Genomic DNA, 26,023 nt, shown 5'->3' on the forward strand with positions numbered 1-26,023 from the left:
AAAGTCGTATTTTTCGTTTTTCGCGTTTTTCTCGGCTCCTGGGCCTCCTGGAGCAAAACGGGCCCGGATTTGGGATCACACCGTTTTTCGCCCATATCTTTGGAAATATCGCAGCTAGGACAATTTGACTGGCGCCATTGGATTCGTGAGACGATTTCCGATTTTTCTAGGGGTCCGGGAATGGTCCACAGTCGATTTTTTCGTTTTTTGCGTTTTGCTCGGCTCCTGGGCTTCCTAGGGCATAACGGGCCCGGATTTGGGATCACACCGTCTTTTGCCCATATCTTTAGAAATATCATAGCTAGAGCAATTTGGCTGGCGCCATTGGATTGGTGAGACGATTTCCGATTTTTCTAGGGGGCCGGGAATTTTCTAAAGTCGATTTTTTCGTTTTTCGCGTTTTTCTCGGCTCCTGGGCCTCCTAGAGCAAAACGGGCCCGGATTTGGGATCACACAGTCTTTTGCCCATATCTTTGGAAATATCATAGCTAGGACAATTTGGCTGGCGCCCTTGGATTCGTGAGACGATTTCCGATTTTTCTAGGGGTCCGGGAATTTTCTAAAGTCGTTTTTTTCGTTTTTCGCGTTTTTCTCGGCTCCTGGGCCTCCTAGAACAAAACGGGCCCGGATTTGGGATCACACCGTTATTCGCCCATATCGTTGGAAATATCATAGCTAGGACAATTTGGCTGGCGCCATCGGATCAGTGAGACGATTTCCGATTTTTCTAGGGGTCCGGGAATTTCCTAAAGTCGATTTTTTCGTTTTTCGCGTTTTTCTCGGCTCCTGGGCCTCCTAGAGCAAAACGGGCCCGGATTTGGGATCGCACCGTTTTTCGCCCATATCTTTGGAAATATCATAGCTAGGACAATTTGGCTGGCGCCCTTGGATTCGTGAGACGATTTCCGATTTTTCTAGGGGTCCGGGAATTTTCTAAAGTCGTTTTTTTCGTTTTTCGCGTTTTTCTCGGCTCCTGGGCCTCCTAGAACAAAACGGGCCCGGATTTGGGATCACACCGTTATTCGCCCATATCGTTGGAAATATCATAGCTAGGACAATTTGGCTGGCGCCATTGGATTCGTGAGACGATTTCCGATTTTTCTAGGGGTCCGGGAATTTTCTAAAGTCGATTTTTTCGTTTTTCGCGTTTTTCTCGGCTCCTGGGCCTCCTAGAGCAAAACGGGCGCGGATTTGGAATCACACTATTTTTCGCCCATATCTTTGGAAATATCATAGCTAGGACAATTTGGCTGGCGCCATTGGATTCGTGACACGATTTCCGATTTTTCTAGGGGTCCGGGAATTGTCGAAAGTCGATTTTTTCGTTTTTCGCGTTTTTCTCGGCTCCTGGGCTTCCTAGAGCAAAACGGGCCCGGATTTGGGATCACACCGTTATTCGCCCATATCTTTGGAAATATCATAGCTAGGACAATTTCGCTTGCGCCATTGGATCCGTGAGACGATTTCCGATTTTTCTAGGGGTCCGGGAATTGTCTAAAGTCGATTTTTTCGTTTTTCGCGTTTTTCTCGGCTCCTGGGCCTCCTAGAGCAAAACGGGCCCGGATTTGGGATCACACCGTTTTTCGCCCATATATTTGGAAATATCATAGCTAGGACAATTTGGCTGGCGCCATTGGATTCGTGAGACGATTTCCGATTTTTCTAGGGGGCTGGGAATTTTCTAAAGTCGTATTTTTCGTTTTTCGCGTTTTTCTCGGCTCCTGGGCCTCCTGGAGCAAAACGGGCCCGGATTTGGGATCACACCGTTTTTCGCCCATATCTTTGGAAATATCGCAGCTAGGACAATTTGGCTGGCGCCATTGGATTCGTGAGACGATTTCCGATTTTTCTAGGGGTCCGGGAATGGTCCACAGTCGATTTTTTCGTTTTTTGCGTTTTGCTCGGCTCCTGGGCTTCCTAGGGCATAACGGGCCCGGATTTGGGATCACACCGTCTTTTGCCCATATCTTTGGAAATATCATAGCTAGGACAATTTGGCTGGCGCCATTGGATTGGTGAGACGATTTCCGATTTTTCTAGGGGGCCGGGAATTTCCTAAAGTCGATTTTTTCGTTTTTCGCGTTTTTCTCGGCTCTTTGGCCTCCTAGAGCAAAACGGGCCTGGGTTTCGCATGACACCGTTTTTAGCCCATATCTTTGGAAATATCATAGCTAGGACAGATTGGCTGGCGCTATTGGATTCGTGAGACGATTCCCGATTTTTCTAGGGGTCCGGGAATTTCCTAAAGTCGATTTTTTCGTTTTTCGCGTTTTTCTCGGCTCCTGGGCCTCCTAGAGCAAAACGGGCCCGGATTTGGGATCACACAGTCTTTTGCCCATATCTTTGGAAATATCATAGCTAGGACAATTTGGCTGGCGCCCTTGGATTCGTGAGACGATTTCCGATTTTTCTAGGGGTCCGGAAATTTTCTAAAGTCGTTTTTTTCGTTTTTCGCGTTTTTCTCGGCTCCTGGGCCTCCTAGAACAAAACGGGCCCGGATTTGGGATCACACCGTTATTCGCCCATATCGTTGGAAATATCATAGCTAGGACAATTTGGCTGGCGCCATCGGATCAGTGAGACGATTTCCGATTTTTCTAGGGGTCCGGGAATTTCCTAAAGTCGATTTTTTCGTTTTTCGCGTTTTTCTCGGCTCCTGGGCCTCCTAGAGCAAAACGGGCCCGGATTTGGGAACGCACCGTTTTTCGCCCATATCTTTGGAAATATCATAGCTAGGACAATTTGGCTGGCGCCCTTGGATTCGTGAGACGATTTCCGATTTTTCTAGGGGTCCGGGAATTTTCTAAAGTCGTTTTTTTCGTTTTTCGCGTTTTTCTCGGCTCCTGGGCCTCCTAGAACAAAACGGGCCCGGATTTGGGATCACACCGTTATTCGCCCATATCGTTGGAAATATCATAGCTAGGACAATTTGGCTGGCGCCATTGGATTCGTGAGACGATTTCCGATTTTTCTAGGGGTCCGGGAATTTTCTAAAGTCGATTTTTTCGTTTTTCGCGTTTTTCTCGGCTCCTGGGCCTCCTAGAGCAAAACGGGCCCGGATTTGGGATCACACTGTTTTTCGCCCATATCTTTGGAAATATCATAGCTAGGACAATTTGGCTGGCGCCATTGGATTCGTGACACGATTTCCGATTTTTCTAGGGGTCCGGGAATTGTCTAAAGTCGATTTTTTCGTTTTTCGCGTTTTTCTCGGCTCCTGGGCCTCCTAGAGCAAAACGGGCCCGGATTTGGGATCACACCGTTTTTCGCCCATATATTTGGAAAGATCATAGCTAGGACAATTTGGCTGGCGCCATTGGATTCGTGAGACGATTTCCGATTTTTCTAGGGGGCTGGGAATTTTCTAAAGTCGTATTTTTCGTTTTTCGCGTTTTTCTCGGCTCCTGGGCCTCCTGGAGCAAAACGGGCCCGGATTTGGGATCACACCGTTTTTCGCCCATATCTTTGGAAATATCGCAGCTAGGACAATTTGGCTGGCGCCATTGGATTCGTGAGACGATTTCCGATTTTTCTAGGGGTCCGGGAATGGTCCACAGTCGATTTTTTCGTTTTTTGCGTTTTGCTCGGCTCCTGGGCTTCCTAGGGCATAACGGGCCCGGATTTGGGATCACACCGTCTTTTGCCCATATCTTTGGAAATATCATAGCTAGGACAATTTGGCTGGCGCCATTGGATTGGTGGGACGATTTCCGATTTTTCTAGGGGGCCGGGAATTTCCTAAAGTCGATTTTTTCGTTTTTCGCGTTTTTCTCGGCTCTTTGGCCTCCTAGAGCAAAACGGGCCTGGATTTCGCATCACACCGTTTTTAGCCCATATCTTTGGAAATATCATAGCTAGGACAGATTGGCTGGCGCCATTGGATTCGTGAGACGATTCCCGATTTTTCTAGGGGTCCGGGAATTTCCTAAAGTCGATTTTTTCGTTTTTCGCGTTTTTCTCGGCTCCTGGGCCTCCTAGAACAAAACGGGCCCGGATTTGGGATCACACCGTTATTCGCCCATATCGTTGGAAATATCATAGCTAGGACAATTTGGCTGGCGCCATTGGATTCGTGAGACGATTTCCGATTTTTCTAGGGGTCCGGGAATTTTCTAAAGTCGATTTTTTCGTTTTTCGCGTTTTTCTCGGCTCCTGGGCCTCCTAGAGCAAAACGGGCGCGGATTTGGGATCACACTGTTTTTCGCCCATATCTTTGGAAATATCATAGCTAGGACAATTTGGCTGGCGCCATTGGATTCGTGACACGATTTCCGATTTTTCTAGGGGTCCGGGAATTGTCTAAAGTCGATTTTTTCGTTTTTCGCGTTTTTCTCGGCTCCTGGGCCTCCTAGAGCAAAACGGGCCCGGATTTGGGATCACACCGTTTTTCGCCCATATATTTGGAAAGATCATAGCTAGGACAATTTGGCTGGCGCCATTGGATTCGTGAGACGATTTCCGATTTTTCTAGGGGGCTGGGAATTTTCTAAAGTCGTATTTTTCGTTTTTCGCGTTTTTCTCGGCTCCTGGGCCTCCTGGAGCAAAACGGGCCCGGATTTGGGATCACACCGTTTTTCGCCCATATCTTTGGAAATATCGCAGCTAGGACAATTTGGCTGGCGCCATTGGATTCGTGAGACGATTTCCGATTTTTCTAGGGGTCCGGGAATGGTCCACAGTCGATTTTTTCGTTTTTTGCGTTTTGCTCGGCTCCTGGGCTTCCTAGGGCATAACGGGCCCGGATTTGGGATCACACCGTCTTTTGCCCATATCTTTGGAAATATCATAGCTAGGACAATTTGGCTGGCGCCATTGGATTGGTGGGACGATTTCCGATTTTTCTAGGGGGCCGGGAATTTCCTAAAGTCGATTTTTTCGTTTTTCGCGTTTTTCTCGGCTCTTTGGCCTCCTAGAGCAAAACGGGCCTGGATTTCGCATCACACCGTTTTTAGCCCATATCTTTGGAAATATCATAGCTAGGACAGATTGGCTGGCGCCATTGGATTCGTGAGACGATTCCCGATTTTTCTAGGGGTCCGGGAATTTCCTAAAGTCGATTTTTTCGTTTTTCGCGTTTTTCTCGGCTCCTGGGCCTCCTAGAGCAAAACGGGCCCGGATTTGGGATCACACAGTCTTTTGCCCATATCTTTGGAAATATCATAGCTAGGACAATTTGGCTGGCGCCCTTGGATTCGTGAGACGATTTCCGATTTTTCTAGGGGTCCGGAAATTTTCTAAAGTCGTTTTTTTCGTTTTTCGCGTTTTTCTCGGCTCCTGGGCCTCCTTGAACAAAACGGGCCCGGATTTGGGATCACACTGTTTTTCGCCCATATCTTTGGAAATATCATAGCTAGGACAATTTGGCTGGCGCCATTGGATTCGTGACACGATTTCCGATTTTTCTAGGGGTCCGGGAATTGTCGAAAGTCGATTTTTTCGTTTTTCGCGTTTTTCTCGGCTCCTGGGCTTCCTAGAGCAAAACGGGCCCGGATTTGGGATCACACCGTTATTCGCCCATATCTTTGGAAATATCATAGCTAGGACAATTTCGCTTGCGCCATTGGATCCGTGAGACGATTTCCGATTTTTCTAGGGGTCCGGGAATTGTCTAAAGTCGATTTTTTCGTTTTTCGCGTTTTTCTCGGCTCCTGGGCCTCCTAGAGCAAAACGGGCCCGGATTTGGGATCACACCGTTTTTCGCCCATATATTTGGAAATATCATAGCTAGGACAATTTGGCTGGCGCCATTGGATTCGTGAGACGATTTCCGATTTTTCTAGGGGGCTGGGAATTTTCTAAAGTCGTATTTTTCGTTTTTCGCGTTTTTCTCGGCTCCTGGGCCTCCTGGAGCAAAACGGGCCCGGATTTGGGATCACACCGTTTTTCGCCCATATCTTTGGAAATATCGCAGCTAGGACAATTTGGCTGGCGCCATTGGATTCGTGAGACGATTTCCGATTTTTCTAGGGGTCCGGGAATGGTCCACAGTCGATTTTTTCGTTTTTTGCGTTTTGCTCGGCTCCTGGGCTTCCTAGGGCATAACGGGCCCGGATTTGGGATCACACCGTCTTTTGCCCATATCTTTGGAAATATCATAGCTAGGACAATTTGGCTGGCGCCCTTGGATTCGTGAGACGATTTCCGATTTTTCTAGGGGTCCGGGAATTTTCTAAAGTCGTTTTTTTCGTTTTTCGCGTTTTTCTCGGCTCCTGGGCCTCCTAGAACAAAACGGGCCCGGATTTGGGATCACACCGTTATTCGCCCATATCGTTGGAAATATCATAGCTAGGACAATTTGGCTGGCGCCATTGGATTCGTGAGACGATTTCCGATTTTTCTAGGGGTCCGGGAATTTTCTAAAGTCGATTTTTTCGTTTTTCGCGTTTTTCTCGGCTCCTGGGCCTCCTAGAGCAAAACGGGCCCGGATTTGGGATCACACTGTTTTTCGCCCATATCTTTGGAAATATCATAGCTAGGACAATTTGGCTGGCGCCATTGGATTCGTGACACGATTTCCGATTTTTCTAGGGGTCCGGGAATTGTCTAAAGTCGATTTTTTCGTTTTTCGCGTTTTTCTCGGCTCCTGGGCCTCCTAGAGCAAAACGGGCCCGGATTTGGGATCACACCGTTTTTCGCCCATATATTTGGAAAGATCATAGCTAGGACAATTTGGCTGGCGCCATTGGATTCGTGAGACGATTTCCGATTTTTCTAGGGGGCTGGGAATTTTCTAAAGTCGTATTTTTCGTTTTTCGCGTTTTTCTCGGCTCCTGGGCCTCCTGGAGCAAAACGGGCCCGGATTTGGGATCACACCGTTTTTCGCCCATATCTTTGGAAATATCGCAGCTAGGACAATTTGGCTGGCGCCATTGGATTCGTGAGACGATTTCCGATTTTTCTAGGGGTCCGGGAATGGTCCACAGTCGATTTTTTCGTTTTTTGCGTTTTGCTCGGCTCCTGGGCTTCCTAGGGCATAACGGGCCCGGATTTGGGATCACACCGTCTTTTGCCCATATCTTTGGAAATATCATAGCTAGGACAATTTGGCTGGCGCCATTGGATTGGTGGGACGATTTCCGATTTTTCTAGGGGGCCGGGAATTTCCTAAAGTCGATTTTTTCGTTTTTCGCGTTTTTCTCGGCTCTTTGGCCTCCTAGAGCAAAACGGGCCTGGATTTCGCATCACACCGTTTTTAGCCCATATCTTTGGAAATATCATAGCTAGGACAGATTGGCTGGCGCCATTGGATTCGTGAGACGATTCCCGATTTTTCTAGGGGTCCGGGAATTTCCTAAAGTCGATTTTTTCGTTTTTCGCGTTTTTCTCGGCTCCTGGGCCTCCTAGAACAAAACGGGCCCGGATTTGGGATCACACCGTTATTCGCCCATATCGTTGGAAATATCATAGCTAGGACAATTTGGCTGGCGCCATTGGATTCGTGAGACGATTTCCGATTTTTCTAGGGGTCCGGGAATTTTCTAAAGTCGATTTTTTCGTTTTTCGCGTTTTTCTCGGCTCCTGGGCCTCCTAGAGCAAAACGGGCGCGGATTTGGGATCACACTGTTTTTCGCCCATATCTTTGGAAATATCATAGCTAGGACAATTTGGCTGGCGCCATTGGATTCGTGACACGATTTCCGATTTTTCTAGGGGTCCGGGAATTGTCTAAAGTCGATTTTTTCGTTTTTCGCGTTTTTCTCGGCTCCTGGGCCTCCTAGAGCAAAACGGGCCCGGATTTGGGATCACACCGTTTTTCGCCCATATATTTGGAAAGATCATAGCTAGGACAATTTGGCTGGCGCCATTGGATTCGTGAGACGATTTCCGATTTTTCTAGGGGGCTGGGAATTTTCTAAAGTCGTATTTTTCGTTTTTCGCGTTTTTCTCGGCTCCTGGGCCTCCTGGAGCAAAACGGGCCCGGATTTGGGATCACACCGTTTTTCGCCCATATCTTTGGAAATATCGCAGCTAGGACAATTTGGCTGGCGCCATTGGATTCGTGAGACGATTTCCGATTTTTCTAGGGGTCCGGGAATGGTCCACAGTCGATTTTTTCGTTTTTTGCGTTTTGCTCGGCTCCTGGGCTTCCTAGGGCATAACGGGCCCGGATTTGGGATCACACCGTCTTTTGCCCATATCTTTGGAAATATCATAGCTAGGACAATTTGGCTGGCGCCATTGGATTGGTGGGACGATTTCCGATTTTTCTAGGGGGCCGGGAATTTCCTAAAGTCGATTTTTTCGTTTTTCGCGTTTTTCTCGGCTCTTTGGCCTCCTAGAGCAAAACGGGCCTGGATTTCGCATCACACCGTTTTTAGCCCATATCTTTGGAAATATCATAGCTAGGACAGATTGGCTGGCGCCATTGGATTCGTGAGACGATTCCCGATTTTTCTAGGGGTCCGGGAATTTCCTAAAGTCGATTTTTTCGTTTTTCGCGTTTTTCTCGGCTCCTGGGCCTCCTAGAGCAAAACGGGCCCGGATTTGGGATCACACAGTCTTTTGCCCATATCTTTGGAAATATCATAGCTAGGACAATTTGGCTGGCGCCCTTGGATTCGTGAGACGATTTCCGATTTTTCTAGGGGTCCGGAAATTTTCTAAAGTCGTTTTTTTCGTTTTTCGCGTTTTTCTCGGCTCCTGGGCCTCCTTGAACAAAACGGGCCCGGATTTGGGATCACACTGTTTTTCGCCCATATCTTTGGAAATATCATAGCTAGGACAATTCGGCTGGCGCCATTGGATTGATGAGACGATTTCCGATTTTTCTAGGGGGCCGGGAATTTTCTAAAGTCGATTTTTTCGTTTTTCGCGTTTTTCTCGGCTCTTTGGCCTCCTAGAGCAAAACGGGCCTGGATTTCGCATCACACCGTTTTTAGCCCATATCTTTGGAAATATCATAGCTAGGACAATTTGGCTGGCGCCATTGGATTCGTGAGACGATTTCCGATGTTCCAAGGGGTCCGGGAATGGTCCACAGTCGATTTTTTCGTTTTTTTGCGTTTAGCTCGGCTCCAGGGCCTCCTAGAGCAAAACGGGCCCGGATTTGGACTCAGACCGTTATTCGCCAATATCTTTGGAAATATCGCAGCTAGGACAATTTGGCTGGCGCCATTGGATTCGTGAGACGATTTCCGATTTTTCTAGAGGGCCGGGAATGTTCTAAAGTCGATTTTTTCGTTTTTCGCGTTTTTCTCGGCTCCTGGGCCTCCTAGAGCAAAACGGGCCCGGATTTGGGATCACACAGTCTTTTGCCCATATCTTTGGAAATATCATAGCTAGGACAAGTTGGCTGGCGCCATTGGATTCGTGAGACGATTTCCGATTTTTCTAGGGGTCAGGGAATTTTCTATAGTCGATTTTCTCGTTTTTCTCGGCTCCTGGGCCTCCTAGAGCAAAACGGGCCCGGATTTGGGATCACACCGTCTTTTGCCCATATCTTTGGAAATATCATAGCTTGAACAATTTGGCTGGCGCCATTGGATTCGTGAGACGATTTCCGATTTTTCTAGGGGGCTGGGAATTTTCTAAAGTCGTAGTTTTCGTTTTTCGCGTTTTTCTCGGCTCCTGGGCCTCCTGGAGCAAAACGGGCCCGGATTTGGGATCACACCGTTTTTCGCCCATATCTTTGGAAATATCGCAGCTAGGACAATTTGACTGGCGCCATTGGATTCGTGAGACGATTTCCGATTTTTCTAGGAGTCCGGGAATGGTCCACAGTCGATTTTTTCGTTTTTTGCGTTTTGCTCGGCTCCTGGGCTTCCTAGGGCATAACGGGCCCGGATTTGGGATCACACCGTCTTTTGCCCATATTTTTAGAAATATCATAGCTAGAACAATTTGGCTGGCGCCATTGGATTGGTGAGACGATTTCCGATTTTTCTAGGGGGCCGGGAATTTTCTAAAGTCGATTTTTTCGTTTTTCGCGTTTTTCTCGGCTCCTGGGCCTCCTAGAGCAAAACGGGCCCGGATTTGGGATCACACAGTCTTTTGCCCATATATTTGGAAATATCATAGCTAGGACAATTTGGCTGGCGCCCTTGGATTCGTGAGACGATTTCCGATTTTTCTAGGGGTCCGGGAATTTTCTAAAGTCGTATTTTTCGTTTTTCGCGTTTTTCTCGGCTCCTGGGCCTCCTGGAGCAAAACGGGCCCGGATTTGGGATCACACCGTTTTTCGCCCATATCTTTGGAAATATCGCAGCTAGGACAATTTGACTGGCGCCATTGGATTCGTGAGACGATTTCCGATTTTTCTAGGAGTCCGGGAATGGTCCACAGTCGATTTTTTCGTTTTTTGCGTTTTGCTCGGCTCCTGGGCTTCCTAGGGCATAACGGGCCCGGATTTGGGATCACACCGTCTTTTGCCCATATCTTTAGAAATATCATAGCTAGAACAATTTGGCTGGCGCCATTGGATTGGTGAGACGATTTCCGATTTTTCTAGGGGGCCGGGAATTTTCTAAAGTCGATTTTTTCGTTTTTCGCGTTTTTCTCGGCTCCTGGGCCTCCTAGAGCAAAACGGGCCCGGATTTGGGATCACACAGTCTTTTGCCCATATCTTTGGAAATATCATAGCTAGGACAATTTGGCTGGCGCCCTTGGATTCGTGAGACGATTTCCGATTTTTCTAGGGGTCCGGGAATTTCCTAAAGTCGTTTTTTTCGTTTTTCGCGTTTTTCTCGGCTCCTGGGCCTCCTAGAACAAAACGGGCCCGGATTTGGGATCACACCGTTATTCGCCCATATCGTTGGAAATATCATAGCTAGGACAATTTGGCTGGCGCCATCGGATCAGTGAGACGATTTCCGATTTTTCTAGGGGTCCTGGAATTTCCTAAAGTCGATTTTTTCGTTTTTCGCGTTTTTCTCGGCTCCTGGGCCTCCTAGAGCAAAACGGGCCCGGATTTGGGATCGCACCGTTTTTCGCCCATATCTTTGGAAATATCATAGCTAGGACAATTTGGCTGGCGCCCTTGGATTCGTGAGACGATTTCCGATTTTTCTAGGGGTCCGGGAATTTTCTAAAGTCGTATTTTTCGTTTTTCGCGTTTTTCTCGGCTCCTGGGCATCCTGGAGCAAAACGGGCCCGGATTTGGGATGACACCGTTTTTCGCCCATATCTTTGGAAATATCGCAGCTAGGACAATTTGGCTGGCGCCATTGGATTCGTGAGACGATTTCCCATTTTTCTAGGGGTCCGGGAATGGTCCACAGTCGATTTTTTCGTTTTTTGCGTTTTGCTCGGCTCCTGGGCTTCCTAGGGCATAACGGGCCCGGATTTGGGATCACACCGTCTTTTGCCCATATCGTTGGAAATATCATAGCTAGGACAATTTGGCTGGCGCCATTGGATTCGTGAGACGATTTCCGATTTTTCTAGGGGTCCGGGAATGGTCCACAGTCGATTTTTTCGTTTTTTGCGTTTTGCTCGGCTCCTGGGCTTCCTAGGGCATAACGGGCGCGGATTTGGGATCACACCGTCTTTTGCCCATATCTTTAGAAATATCATAGCTAGAACAATTTGGCTGGCGCCATTGGATTGGTGAGACGATTTCCGATTTTTCTAGGGGGCCGGGAATTTTCTAAAGTCGATTTTTTCGTTTTTCGCGTTTTTCTCGGCTCCTGGGCCTCCTAGAGCAAAACGGGCCCGGATTTGGGATCACACAGTCTTTTGCCCATATCTTTGGAAATATCATAGCTAGGACAATTTGGCTGGCGCCCTTGGATTCGTGAGACGATTTCTGATTTTTCTAGGGGTCCGGGAATTTTCTAAAGTCGTTTTTTTCGTTTTTCGCGTTTTTCTCGGCTCCTGGGCCTCCTAGAACAAAACGGGCCCGGATTTGGGATCACACCGTTATTCGCCCATATCGTTGGAAATATCATAGCTAGGACAATTTGGCTGGCGCCATCGGATCAGTGAGACGATTTCCGATTTTTCTAGGGGTCCGGGAATTTCCTAAAGTCGATTTTTTCGTTTTTCGCGTTTTTCTCGGCTCCTGGGCCTCCTAGAGCAAAACGGGCCCGGATTTGGGATCGCACCGTTTTTCGCCCATATCTTTGGAAATATCATAGCTAGGACAATTTGGCTGGCGCCCTTGGATTCGTGAGACGATTTCCGATTTTTCTAGGGGTCCGGGAATTTTCTAAAGTCGTTTTTTTCGTTTTTCGCGTTTTTCTCGGCTCCTGGGCCTCCTAGAACAAAACGGGCCCGGATTTGGGATCACACCGTTATTCGCCCATATCGTTGGAAATATCATAGCTAGGACAATTTGGCTGGCGCCATTGGATTCGTGAGACGATTTCCGATTTTTCTAGGGGTCCGGGAATTTTCTAAAGTCGATTTTTTCGTTTTTCGCGTTTTTCTCGGCTCCTGGGCCTCCTAGAGCAAAACGGGCGCGGATTTGGAATCACACTATTTTTCGCCCATATCTTTGGAAATATGATAGCTAGGACAATTTGGCTGGCGCCATTGGATTCGTGACACGATTTCCGATTTTTCTAGGGGTCCGGGAATTGTCGAAAGTCGATTTTTTCGTTTTTCGCGTTTTTCTCGGCTCCTGGGCCTCCTAGAGCAAAACGGGCCCGGATTTGGGATCACACCGTTATTCGCCCATATCTTTGGAAATATCATAGCTAGGACAATTTCGCTTGCGCCATTGGATCCGTGAGACGATTTCCGATTTTTCTAGGGGTCCGGGAATTTTCTAAAGTCGATTTTTTCGTTTTTCGCGTTTTTCTCGGCTCCTGGGCCTCCTAGAGCAAAACGGGCCCGGATTTGGGATCACACAGTCTTTTGCCCATATCTTTGGAAATATCATAGCTAGGACAATTTGGCTGGCGCCATTGGATTCGTGACACGATTTCCGATTTTTCTAGGGGTCCGGGAATTTTCTAAAGTCGATTTTTTCGTTTTTCGCGTTTTTCTCGGCTCCTGGGCCTCCTAGAGCAAAACGGGCCCGGATTTGGGATCACACAGTCTTTGGCCCATATCTTTGGAAATATCATAGCTAGGACAATTTGGCTGGCGCCATTGGATTCGTGACACGATTTCCGATTTTTCTAGGGGTCCGGGAATTGTCTAAAGTCGATTTTTTCGTTTTTCGCGTTTTTCTCGGCTCCTGGGCCTCCTAGAGCAAAACGGGCCCGGATTTGGGATCACACCGTTTTTCGCCCATATATTTGGAAATATCATAGCTAGGACAATTTGGCTGGCGCCATTGGATTCGTGAGACGATTTCCGATTTTTCTAGGGGGCTGGGAATTTTCTAAAGTCGTATTTTTCGTTTTTCGCGTTTTTCTCGGCTCCTGGGCCTCCTGGAGCAAAACGGGCCCGGATTTGGGATCACACCGTTTTTCGCCCATATCTTTGGAAATATCGCAGCTAGGGCAATTTGGCTGGCGCCATTGGATTCGTGAGACGATTTCCGATTTTTCTAGGGGTCCGGGAATGGTCCACAGTCGATTTTTTCGTTTTTTGCGTTTTGCTCGGCTCCTGGGCTTCCTAGGGCATAACGGGCCCGGATTTGGGATCACACCGTCTTTTGCCCATATCTTTGGAAATATCATAGCTAGGACAATTTGGCTGGCGCCCTTGGATTCGTGAGACGATTTCCGATTTTTCTAGGGGTCCGGGAATTTTCTAAAGTCGTTTTTTTCGTTTTTCGCGTTTTTCTCGGCTCCTGGGCCTCCTAGAACAAAACGGGCCCGGATTTGGGATCACACCGTTATTCGCCCATATCTTTGGAAATATCATAGCTAGGACAATTTGGCTGGCGCCCTTGGATTCGTGAGACGATTTCCGATTTTTCTAGGGGTCCGGAAATTTTCTAAAGTCGTTTTTTTCGTTTTTCGCGTTTTTCTCGGCTCCTGGGCCTCCTAGAACAAAACGGGCCCGGATTTGGGATCACACCGTTATTCGCCCATATCGTTGGAAATATCATAGCTAGGACAATTTGGCTGGCGCCATCGGATCAGTGAGAAGATTTCCGATTTTTCTAGGGGTCCGGGAATTTCCTAAAGTCGATTTTTTCGTTTTTCGCGTTTTTCTCGGCTCCTGGGCCTCCTAGAGCAAAACGGGCGCGGATTTGGGATCACACTGTTTTTCGCCCATATCTTTGGAAATATCATAGCTAGGACAATTTGGCTGGCGCCATTGGATTCGTGACACGATTTCCGATGTTCCAAGGGGTCCGGGAATGGTCCACAGTCGATTTTTTCGTTTTTTTGCGTTTAGCTCGGCTCCAGGGCCTCCTAGAGCAAAACGGGCCCGGATTTGGACTCAGACCGTTATTCGCCAATATCTTTGGAAATATCATAGCTAGGACAATTTGGCTGGCGCCATTGGATTCGTGAGACGATTTCCGATTTTTCTAGAGGGCCGGGAATGTTCTAAAGTCGATTTTTTCGTTTTTCGCGTTTTTCTCGGCTCCTGGGCCTCCTAGAGCAAAACGGGCCCGGATTTGGGATCACACAGTCTTTTGCCCATATCTTTGGAAATATCATAGCTAGGACAAGTTGGCTGGCGCCATTGGATTCGTGAGACGATTTCCGATTTTTCTAGGGGTCAGGGAATTTTCTATAGTCGATTTTCTCGTTTTTCTCGGCTCCTGGGCCTCCTAGAGCAAAACGGGCCCGGATTTGGGATCGCACCGTTTTTCGCCCATATCTTTGGAAATATCATAGCTAGGACAATTTGGCTGGCGCCCTTGGATTCGTGAGACGATTTCCGATTTTTCTAGGGGTCCGGGAATTTTCTAAAGTCGTTTTTTTCGTTTTTCGCGTTTTTCTCGGCTCCTGGGCCTCCTAGAACAAAACGGGCCCGGATTTGGGATCACACCGTTATTCGCTCATATCGTTGGAAATATCATAGCTAGAACAATTTGGCTGGCGCCATTGGATTCGTGAGACGATTTCCGATTTTTCTAGGGGTCCGGGAATTTTCTAAAGTCGATTTTTTCGTTTTTCGCGTTTTTCTCGGCTCCTGGGCCTCCTAGAGCAAAACGGGCGCGGATTTGGAATCACACTGTTTTTCGCCCATATCTTTGGAAATATCATAGCTAGGACAATTTGGCTGGCGCCATTGGATTCGTGACACGATTTCCGATTTTTCTAGGGGTCCGGGAATTGTCGAAAGTCGATTTTTTCGTTTTTCGCGTTTTTCTCGGCTCCTGGGCCTCCTAGAGCAAAACGGGCCCGGATTTGGGATCACACCGTTATTCGCCCATATCTTTGGAAATATCATAGCTAGGACAATTTCGCTTGCGCCATTGGATCCGTGAGACGATTTCCGATTTTTCTAGGGGTCCGGGAATTGTCTAAAGTCGATTTTTTCGTTTTTCGCGTTTTTCTCGGCTCCTGGGCCTCCTAGAGCAAAACGGGCCCGGATTTGGGATCACACCGTTTTTCGCCCATATATTTGGAAATATCATAGCTAGGACAATTTGGCTGGCGCCATTGGATTCGTGAGACGATTTCCGATTTTTCTAGGGGTCCGGGAATGGTCCACAGTCGATTTTTTCGTTTTTTGCGTTTTGCTCGGCTCCTGGGCTTCCTAGGGCATAACGGGCCCGGATTTGGGATCACACCGTCTTTTGCCCATATCTTTGGAAATATCATAGCTAGGACAATTTGGCTGGCGCCCTTGGATTCGTGAGACGATTTCCGATTTTTCTAGGGGTCCGGGAATTTTCTAAAGTCGTTTTTTTCGTTTTTCGCGTTTTTCTCGGCTCCTGGGCCTCCTAGAACAAAACGGGCCCGGATTTGGGATCACACCGTTATTCGCCCATATCGTTGGAAATATCATAGCTAGGACAATTTGGCTGGCGCCATTGGATTCGTGAGACGATTTCCGATTTTTCTAGGGGTCCGGGAATTTTCTAAAGTCGATTTTTTCGTTTTTCGCGTTTTTCTCGGCTCCTGGGCCTCCTAGAGCAAAACGGGCGCGGATTTGGGATCACACTGTTTTTCGCCCATATCTTTGGAAATATCATAGCTAGGACAATTTGGCTGGCGCCATTGGATTCGTGACACGATTTCCGATGTTCCAAGGGGTCCGGGAATGGTCCACAGTCGATTTTTTCGTTTTTTTGCGTTTAGCTCGGCTCCAGGGCCTCCTAGAGCAAAACGGGCCCGGATTTGGACTCAGACCGTTATTCGCCAATATCTTTGGAAATATCATAGCTAGGACAATTTGGCTGGCGCCATTGGATTCGTGAGACGATTTCCGATTTTTCTAGAGGGCCGGGAATGTTCTAAAGTCGATTTTTTCGTTTTTCGCGTTTTTCTCGGCTCCTGGGCCTCCTAGAGCAAAACGGGCCCGGATTTGGGATCACACAGTCTTTTGCCCATATCTTTGGAAATATCATAGCTAGGACAATTTCGCTTGCGCCATTGGATCCGTGAGACGATTTCCGATTTTTCTAGGGGTCCGGGAATTTTCTAAAGTCGATTTTTTCGTTTTTCGCGTTTTTCTCGGCTCCTGGGCCTCCTAGAGCAAAACGGGCCCGGATTTGGGATCACACAGTCTTTTGCCCATATCTTTGGAAATATCATAGCTAGGACAATTTGGCTGGCGCCATTGGATTCGTGACACGATTTCCGATTTTTCTAGGGGTCCGGGAATTGTCTAAAGTCGATTTTTTCGTTTTTCGCGTTTTTCTCGGCTCCTGGGCCTCCTAGAGCAAAACGGGCCCGGATTTGGGATCACACCGTTTTTCGCCCATATCTTTGGAAATATCGCAGCTAGGACAATTTGGCTGGCGCCATTGGATTCGTGAGACGATTTCCGATTTTTCTAGGGGTCCGGGAATGGTCCACAGTCGATTTTTTCGTTTTTTGCGTTTTGCTCGGCTCCTGGGCTTCCTAGGGCATAACGGGCCCGGATTTGGGATCACACCGTCTTTTGCCCATATCTTTGGAAATATCATAGCTAGGACAATTTGGCTGGCGCCATTGGATTGGTGAGACGATTTCCGATTTTTCTAGGGGGCCGGGAATTTCCTAAAGTCGATTTTTTCGTTTTTCGCGTTTTTCTCGGCTCTTTGGCCTCCTAGAGCAAAACGGGCCTGGATTTCGCATCACACCGTTTTTAGCCCATATCTTTGGAAATATCATAGCTAGGACAGATTGGCTGGCGCCATTGGATTCGTGAGACGATTCCCGATTTTTCTAGGGGTCCGGGAATTTCCTAAAGTCGATTTTTTCGTTTTTCGCGTTTTTCTCGGCTCCTGGGCCTCCTAGAGCAAAACGGGCCCGGATTTGGGATCACACAGTCTTTTGCCCATATCTTTGGAAATATCATAGCTAGGACAATTTGGCTGGCGCCCTTGGATTCGTGAGACGATTTCCGATTTTTCTAGGGGTCCGGGAATTTTCTAAAGTCGTTTTTTTCGTTTTTCGCGTTTTCCTCGGCTCCTGGGCCTCCTAGAACAAAACGGGCCCGGATTTGGGATCACACCGTTATTCGCCCATATCGTTGGAAATATCATAGCTAGGACAATTTGGCTGGCGCCATCGGATCAGTGTGACGATTTCCGATTTTTCTAGGGGTCCGGGAATTTCCTAAAGTCGATTTTTTCGTTTTTCGCGTTTTTCTCGGCTCCTGGGCCTCCTAGAGCAAAACGGGCCCGGATTTGGGATCGCACCGTTTTTCGCCCATATCTTTGGAAATATCATAGCTAGGACAATTTGGCTGGCGCCCTTGGATTCGTGAGACGATTTCCGATTTTTCTAGGGGTCCGGGAATTTTCTAAAGTCGTTTTTTTCGTTTTTCGCGTTTTTCTCGGCTCCTGGGCCTCCTAGAACAAAACGGGCCCGGATTTGGGATCACACCGTTATTCGCTCATATCGTTGGAAATATCATAGCTAGGACAATTTGGCTGGCGCCATTGGATTCGTGAGACGATTTCCGATTTTTCTAGGGGTCCGGGAATTTTCTAAAGTCGATTTTTTCGTTTTTCGCGTTTTTCTCGGCTCCTGGGCCTCCTAGAGCAAAACGGGCGCGGATTTGGAATCACACTGTTTTTCGCCCATATCTTTGGAAATATCATAGCTAGGACAATTTGGCTGGCGCCATTGGATTCGTGACACGATTTCCGATTTTTCTAGGGGTCCGGGAATTGGCGAAAGTCGATTTTTTCGTTTTTCGCGTTTTTCTCGGCTCCTGGGCCTCCTAGAGCAAAACGGGCCCGGATTTGGGATCACACCGTTATTCGCCCATATCTTTGGAAATATCATAGCTAGGACAATTTCGCTTGCGCCATTGGATCCGTGAGACGATTTCCGATTTTTCTAGGGGTCCGGGAATTGTCTAAAGTCGATTTTTTCGTTTTTCGCGTTTTTCTCGGCTCCTGGGCCTCCTAGAGCAAAACGGGCCCGGATTTGGGATCACACCGTTTTTCGCCCATATATTTGGAAATATCATAGCTAGGACAATTTGGCTGGCGCCATTGGATTCGTGAGACGATTTCCGATTTTTCTAGGGGTCCGGGAATGGTCCACAGTCGATTTTTTCGTTTTTTGCGTTTTGCTCGGCTCCTGGGCTTCCTAGGGCATAACGGGCCCGGATTTGGGATCACACCGTCTTTTGCCCATATCTTTGGAAATATCATAGCTAGGACAATTTGGCTGGCGCCCTTGGATTCGTGAGACGATTTCCGATTTTTCTAGGGGTCCGGGAATTTTCTAAAGTCGTTTTTTTCGTTTTTCGCGTTTTTCTCGGCTCCTGGGCCTCCTAGAACAAAACGGGCCCGGATTTGGGATCACACCGTTATTCGCCCATATCGTTGGAAATATCATAGCTAGGACAATTTGGCTGGCGCCATTGGATTCGTGAGACGATTTCCGATTTTTCTAGGGGTCCGGGAAATTTCTAAAGTCGATTTTTTCGTTTTTCGCGTTTTTCTCGGCTCCTGGGCCTCCTAGAGCAAAACGGGCGCGGATTTGGGATCACACTGTTTTTCGCCCATATCTTTGGAAATATCATAGCTAGGACAATTTGGCTGGCGCCATTGGATTCGTGACACGATTTCCGATGTTCCAAGGGGTCCGGGAATGGTCCACAGTCGATTTTTTCGTTTTTTTGCGTTTAGCTCGGCTCCAGGGCCTCCTAGAGCAAAACGGGCCCGGATTTGGACTCAGACCGTTATTCGCCAATATCTTTGGAAATATCATAGCTAGGACAATTTGGCTGGCGCCATCGGATCAGTGTGACGATTTCCGATTTTTCTAGGGGTCCGGGAATTTCCTAAAGTCGATTTTTTCGTTTTTCGCGTTTTTCTCGGCTCCTGGGCCTCCTAGAGCAAAACGGGCCCGGATTTGGGATCACACCGTTATTCGCCCATATCGTTGGAAATATCATAGCTAGGACAATTTGGCTGGCGCCATCGGATCAGTGTGACGATTTCCGATTTTTCTAGGGGTCCGGGAATTTCCTAAAGTCGATTTTTTCGTTTTTCGCGTTTTTCTCGGCTCCTGGGCCTCCTAGAGCAAAACGGGCCCGGATTTGGGATCGCACCGTTTTTCGCCCATATCTTTGGAAATATCATAGCTAGGACAATTTGGCTGGCGCCCTTGGATTCGTGAGACGATTTCCGATTTTTCTAGGGGTCCGGGAATTATCTAAAGTCGTTTTTTTCGTTTTTCGCGTTTTTCTCGGCTCCTGGGCCTCCTAGAGCAAAACGGGCCCGGATTTGGGATCACACAGTCTTTTGCCCATATCTTTGGAAATATCATAGCTAGGACAATTTGGCTGGCGCCATTGGATTCGTGACACGATTTCCGATTTTTCTAGGGGTCCGGGAATTGTCTAAAGTCGATTTTTTCGTTTTTCGCGTTTTTCTCGGCTCCTGGGCCTCCTAGAGCAAAACGGGCCCGGATTTGGGATCACACCGTTTTTCGCCCATATATTTGGAAATATCATAGCTAGGACAATTTGGCTGGCGCCATTGGATTCGTGAGACGATTTCCGATTTTTCTAGGGGGCTGGGAATTTTCTAAAGTCGTATTTTTCGTTTTTCGCGTTTTTCTCGGCTCCTGGGCCTCCTAGAGCAAAACGGGCGCGGATTTGGAATCACACTGTTTTTCGCCCATATCTTTGGAAATATCATAGCTAGGACAATTTGGCTGGCGCCATTGGATTCGTGACACGATTTCCGATTTTTCTAGGGGTCCGGGAATTGTCGAAAGTCGATTTTTTCGTTTTTCGCGTTTTTCTCGGCTCCTGGGCCTCCTAGAGCAAAACGGGCCCGGATTTGGGATCACACCGTTATTCGCCCATATCTTTGGAAATATCATAGCTAGGACAAGTTGGCTGGCGCCATTGGATTCGTGAGACGATTTCCGATTTTTCTAGGGGTCAGGGAATTTTCTATAGTCGATTTTCTCGTTTTTCTCGGCTCCTGGGCCTCCTAGAGCAAAACGGGCCCGGATTTGGGATCGCACCGTTTTTCGCCCATATCTTTGGAAATATCATAGCTAGGACAATTTGGCTGGCGCCCTTGGATTCGTGAGACGATTTCCGATTTTTCTAGGGGTCCGGGAATTTTCTAAAGTCGTTTTTTTCGTTTTTCGCGTTTTTCTCGGCTCCTGGGCCTCCTAGAACAAAACGGGCCCGGATTTGGGATCACACCGTTATTCGCTCATATCGTTGGAAATATCATAGCTAGGACAATTTGGCTGGCGCCATTGGATTCGTGAGACGATTTCCGATTTTTCTAGGGGTCCGGGAATTTTCTAAAGTCGATTTTTTCGTTTTTCGCGTTTTTCTCGGCTCCTGGGCCTCCTAGAGCAAAACGGGCCCGGATTTGGGATCACACAGTCTTTTGCCCATATCTTTGGAAATATCATAGCTAGGACAAGTTGGCTGGCGCCATTGGATTCGTGAGACGATTTCCGATTTTTCTAGGGGTCAGGGAATTTTCTATAGTCGATTTTCTCGTTTTTCTCGGCTCCTGGGCCTCCTAGAGCAAAACGGGCCCGGATTTGGGATCGCACCGTTTTTCGCCCATATCTTTGGAAATATCATCGCTAGGACAATTTGGCTGGCGCCCTTGGATTCGTGAGACGATTTCCGATTTTTCTAGGGGTCCGGGAATTTTCTAAAGTCGTTTTTTTCGTTTTTCGCGTTTTTCTCGGCTCCTGGGCCTCCTAGAACAAAACGGGCCCGGATTTGGGATCACACCGTTATTCGCTCATATCGTTGGAAATATCATAGCTAGAACAATTTGGCTGGCGCCATTGGATTCGTGAGACGATTTCCGATTTTTCTAGGGGTCCGGGAATTTTCTAAAGTCGATTTTTTCGTTTTTCGCGTTTTTCTCGGCTCCTGGGCCTCCTAGAGCAAAACGGGCGCGGATTTGGAATCACACTGTTTTTCGCCCATATCTTTGGAAATATCATAGCTAGGACAATTTGGCTGGCGCCATTGGATTCGTGACACGATTTCCGATTTTTCTAGGGGTCCGGGAATTGTCGAAAGTCGATTTTTTCGTTTTTCGCGTTTTTCTCGGCTCCTGGGCCTCCTAGAGCAAAACGGGCCCGGATTTGGGATCACACCGTTATTCGCCCATATCTTTGGAAATATCATAGCTAGGACAATTTCGCTTGCGCCATTGGATCCGTGAGACGATTTCCGATTTTTCTAGGGGTCCGGGAATTGTCTAAAGTCGATTTTTTCGTTTTTCGCGTTTTTCTCGGCTCCTGGGCCTCCTAGAGCAAAACGGGCCCGGATTTGGGATCACACCGTTTTTCGCCCATATATTTGGAAATATCATAGCTAGGACAATTTGGCTGGCGCCATTGGATTCGTGAGACGATTTCCGATTTTTCTAGGGGTCCGGGAATGGTCCACAGTCGATTTTTTCGTTTTTTGCGTTTTGCTCGGCTCCTGGGCTTCCTAGGGCATAACGGGCCCGGATTTGGGATCACACCGTCTTTTGCCCATATCTTTGGAAATATCATAGCTAGGACAATTTGGCTGGCGCCCTTGGATTCGTGAGACGATTTCCGATTTTTCTAGGGGTCCGGGAATTTTCTAAAGTCGTTTTTTTCGTTTTTCGCGTTTTTCTCGGCTCCTGGGCCTCCTAGAACAAAACGGGCCCGGATTTGGGATCACACCGTTATTCGCCCATATCGTTGGAAATATCATAGCTAGGACAATTTGGCTGGCGCCATTGGATTCGTGAGACGATTTCCGATTTTTCTAGGGGTCCGGGAATTTTCTAAAGTCGATTTTTTCGTTTTTCGCGTTTTTCTCGGCTCCTGGGCCTCCTAGAGCAAAACGGGCGCGGATTTGGGATCACACTGTTTTTCGCCCATATCTTTGGAAATATCATAGCTAGGACAATTTGGCTGGCGCCATTGGATTCGTGACACGATTTCCGATGTTCCAAGGGGTCCGGGAATGGTCCACAGTCGATTTTTTCGTTTTTTTGCGTTTAGCTCGGCTCCAGGGCCTCCTAGAGCAAAACGGGCCCGGATTTGGACTCAGACCGTTATTCGCCAATATCTTTGGAAATATCATAGCTAGGACAATTTGGCTGGCGCCATTGGATTCGTGAGACGATTTCCGATTTTTCTAGAGGGCCGGGAATGTTCTAAAGTCGATTTTTTCGTTTTTCGCGTTTTTCTCGGCTCCTGGGCCTCCTAGAGCAAAACGGGCCCGGATTTGGGATCACACAGTCTTTTGCCCATATCTTTGGAAATATCATAGCTAGGACAATTTCGCTTGCGCCATTGGATCCGTGAGACGATTTCCGATTTTTCTAGGGGTCCGGGAATTTTCTAAAGTCGATTTTTTCGTTTTTCGCGTTTTTCTCGGCTCCTGGGCCTCCTAGAGCAAAACGGGCCCGGATTTGGGATCACACAGTCTTTTGCCCATATCTTTGGAAATATCATAGCTAGGACAATTTGGCTGGCGCCATTGGATTCGTGACACGATTTCCGATTTTTCTAGGGGTCCGGGAATTGTCTAAAGTCGATTTTTTCGTTTTTCGCGTTTTTCTCGGCTCCTGGGCCTCCTAGAGCAAAACGGGCCCGGATTTGGGATCACACCGTTTTTCGCCCATATATTTGGAAATATCATAGCTAGGACAATTTGGCTGGCGCCATTGGATTCGTGAGACGATTTCCGATTTTTCTAGGGGGCTGGGAATTTTCTAAAGTCGTATTTTTCGTTTTTCGCGTTTTTCTCGGCTCCTGGGCCTCCTAGAGCAAAACGGGCGCGGATTTGGAATCACACTGTTTTTCGCCCATATCTTTGGAAATATCATAGCTAGGACAATTTGGCTGGCGCCATTGGATTCGTGACACGATTTCCGATTTTTCTAGGGGTCCGGGAATTGTCGAAAGTCGATTTTTTCGTTTTTCGCGTTTTTCTCGGCTCCTGGGCCTCCTAGAGCAAAACGGGCCCGGATTTGGGATCACACCGTTATTCGCCCATATCTTTGGAAATATCATAGCTAGGACAATTTCGCTTGCGCCATTGGATCCGTGAGACGATTTCCGATTTTTCTAGGGGTCCGGGAATTGTCTAAAGTCGATTTTTTCGTTTTTCGCGTTTTTCTCGGCTCCTGGGCCTCCTAGAGCAAAACGGGCCCGGATTTGGGATCACACCGTTTTTCGCCCATATATTTGGAAATATCATAGCTAGGACAATTTGGCTGGCGCCATTGGATTCGTGAGACGATTTCCGATTTTTCTAGGGGGCTGGGAATTTTCTAAAGTCGTATTTTTCGTTTTTCGCGTTTTTCTCGGCTCCTGGGCCTCCTGGAGCAAAACGGGCCCGGATTTGGGATCACACCGTTTTTCGCCCATATCTTTGGAAATATCGCAGCTAGGACAATTTGGCTGGCGCCATTGGATTCGTGAGACGATTTCCGATTTTTCTAGGGGTCCGGGAATGGTCCACAGTCGATTTTTTCGTTTTTTGCGTTTTGCTCGGCTCCTGGGCTTCCTAGGGCATAACGGGCCCGGATTTGGGATCACACCGTCTTTTGCCCATATCTTTGGAAATATCATAGCTAGGACAATTTGGCTGGCGCCATTGGATTGGTGAGACGATTTCCGATTTTTCTAGGGGGCCGGGAATTTCCTAAAGTCGATTTTTTCGTTTTTCGCGTTTTTCTCGGCTCTTTGGCCTCCTAGAGCAAAACGGGCCTGGATTTCGCATCACACCGTTTTTAGCCCATATCTTTGGAAATATCATAGCTAGGACAGATTGGCTGGCGCCATTGGATTCGTGAGACGATTCCCGATTTTTCTAGGGGTCCGGGAATTTCCTAAAGTCGATTTTTTCGTTTTTCGCGTTTTTCTCGGCTCCTGGGCCTCCTAGAGCAAAACGGGCCCGGATTTGGGATCACACAGTCTTTTGCCCATATCTTTGGAAATATCATAGCTAGGACAATTTGGCTGGCGCCCTTGGATTCGTGAGACGATTTCCGATTTTTCTAGGGGTCCGGGAATTTTCTAAAGTCGTTTTTTTCGTTTTTCGCGTTTTCCTCGGCTCCTGGGCCTCCTAGAACAAAACGGGCCCGGATTTGGGATCACACCGTTATTCGCCCATATCGTTGGAAATATCATAGCTAGGACAATTTGGCTGGCGCCATCGGATCAGTGTGACGATTTCCGATTTTTCTAGGGGTCCGGGAATTTCCTAAAGTCGATTTTTTCGTTTTTCGCGTTTTTCTCGGCTCCTGGGCCTCCTAGAGCAAAACGGGCCCGGATTTGGGATCGCACCGTTTTTCGCCCATATCTTTGGAAATATCATAGCTAGGACAATTTGGCTGGCGCCCTTGGATTCGTGAGACGATTTCCGATTTTTCTAGGGGTCCGGGAATTTTCTAAAGTCGTTTTTTTCGTTTTTCGCGTTTTTCTCGGCTCCTGGGCCTCCTAGAACAAAACGGGCCCGGATTTGGGATCACACCGTTATTCGCTCATATCGTTGGAAATATCATAGCTAGGACAATTTGGCTGGCGCCATTGGATTCGTGAGACGATTTCCGATTTTTCTAGGGGTCCGGGAATTTTCTAAAGTCGATTTTTTCGTTTTTCGCGTTTTTCTCGGCTCCTGGGCCTCCTAGAGCAAAACGGGCGCGGATTTGGAATCACACTGTTTTTCGCCCATATCTTTGGAAATATCATAGCTAGGACAATTTGGCTGGCGCCATTGGATTCGTGACACGATTTCCGATTTTTCTAGGGGTCCGGGAATTGTCGAAAGTCGATTTTTTCGTTTTTCGCGTTTTTCTCGGCTCCTGGGCCTCCTAGAGCAAAACGGGCCCGGATTTGGGATCACACCGTTATTCGCCCATATCTTTGGAAATATCATAGCTAGGACAATTTCGCTTGCGCCATTGGATCCGTGAGACGATTTCCGATTTTTCTAGGGGTCCGGGAATTGTCTAAAGTCGATTTTTTCGTTTTTCGCGTTTTTCTCGGCTCCTGGGCCTCCTAGAGCAAAACGGGCCCGGATTTGGGATCACACCGTTTTTCGCCCATATATTTGGAAATATCATAGCTAGGACAATTTGGCTGGCGCCATTGGATTCGTGAGACGATTTCCGATTTTTCTAGGGGTCCGGGAATGGTCCACAGTCGATTTTTTCGTTTTTTGCGTTTTGCTCGGCTCCTGGGCTTCCTAGGGCATAACGGGCCCGGATTTGGGATCACACCGTCTTTTGCCCATATCTTTGGAAATATCATAGCTAGGACAATTTGGCTGGCGCCCTTGGATTCGTGAGACGATTTCCGATTTTTCTAGGGGTCCGGGAATTTTCTAAAGTCGTTTTTTTCGTTTTTCGCGTTTTTCTCGGCTCCTGGGCCTCCTAGAACAAAACGGGCCCGGATTTGGGATCACACCGTTATTCGCCCATATCGTTGGAAATATCATAGCTAGGACAATTTGGCTGGCGCCATTGGATTCGTGAGACGATTTCCGATTTTTCTAGGGGTCCGGGAATTTTCTAAAGTCGATTTTTTCGTTTTTCGCGTTTTTCTCGGCTCCTGGGCCTCCTAGAGCAAAACGG

This window comes from Diachasmimorpha longicaudata, chromosome 16 (assembly GCF_034640455.1).
Source record: "Diachasmimorpha longicaudata isolate KC_UGA_2023 chromosome 16, iyDiaLong2, whole genome shotgun sequence".
NCBI classification, from domain to species: domain Eukaryota; kingdom Metazoa; phylum Arthropoda; class Insecta; order Hymenoptera; family Braconidae; genus Diachasmimorpha; species Diachasmimorpha longicaudata.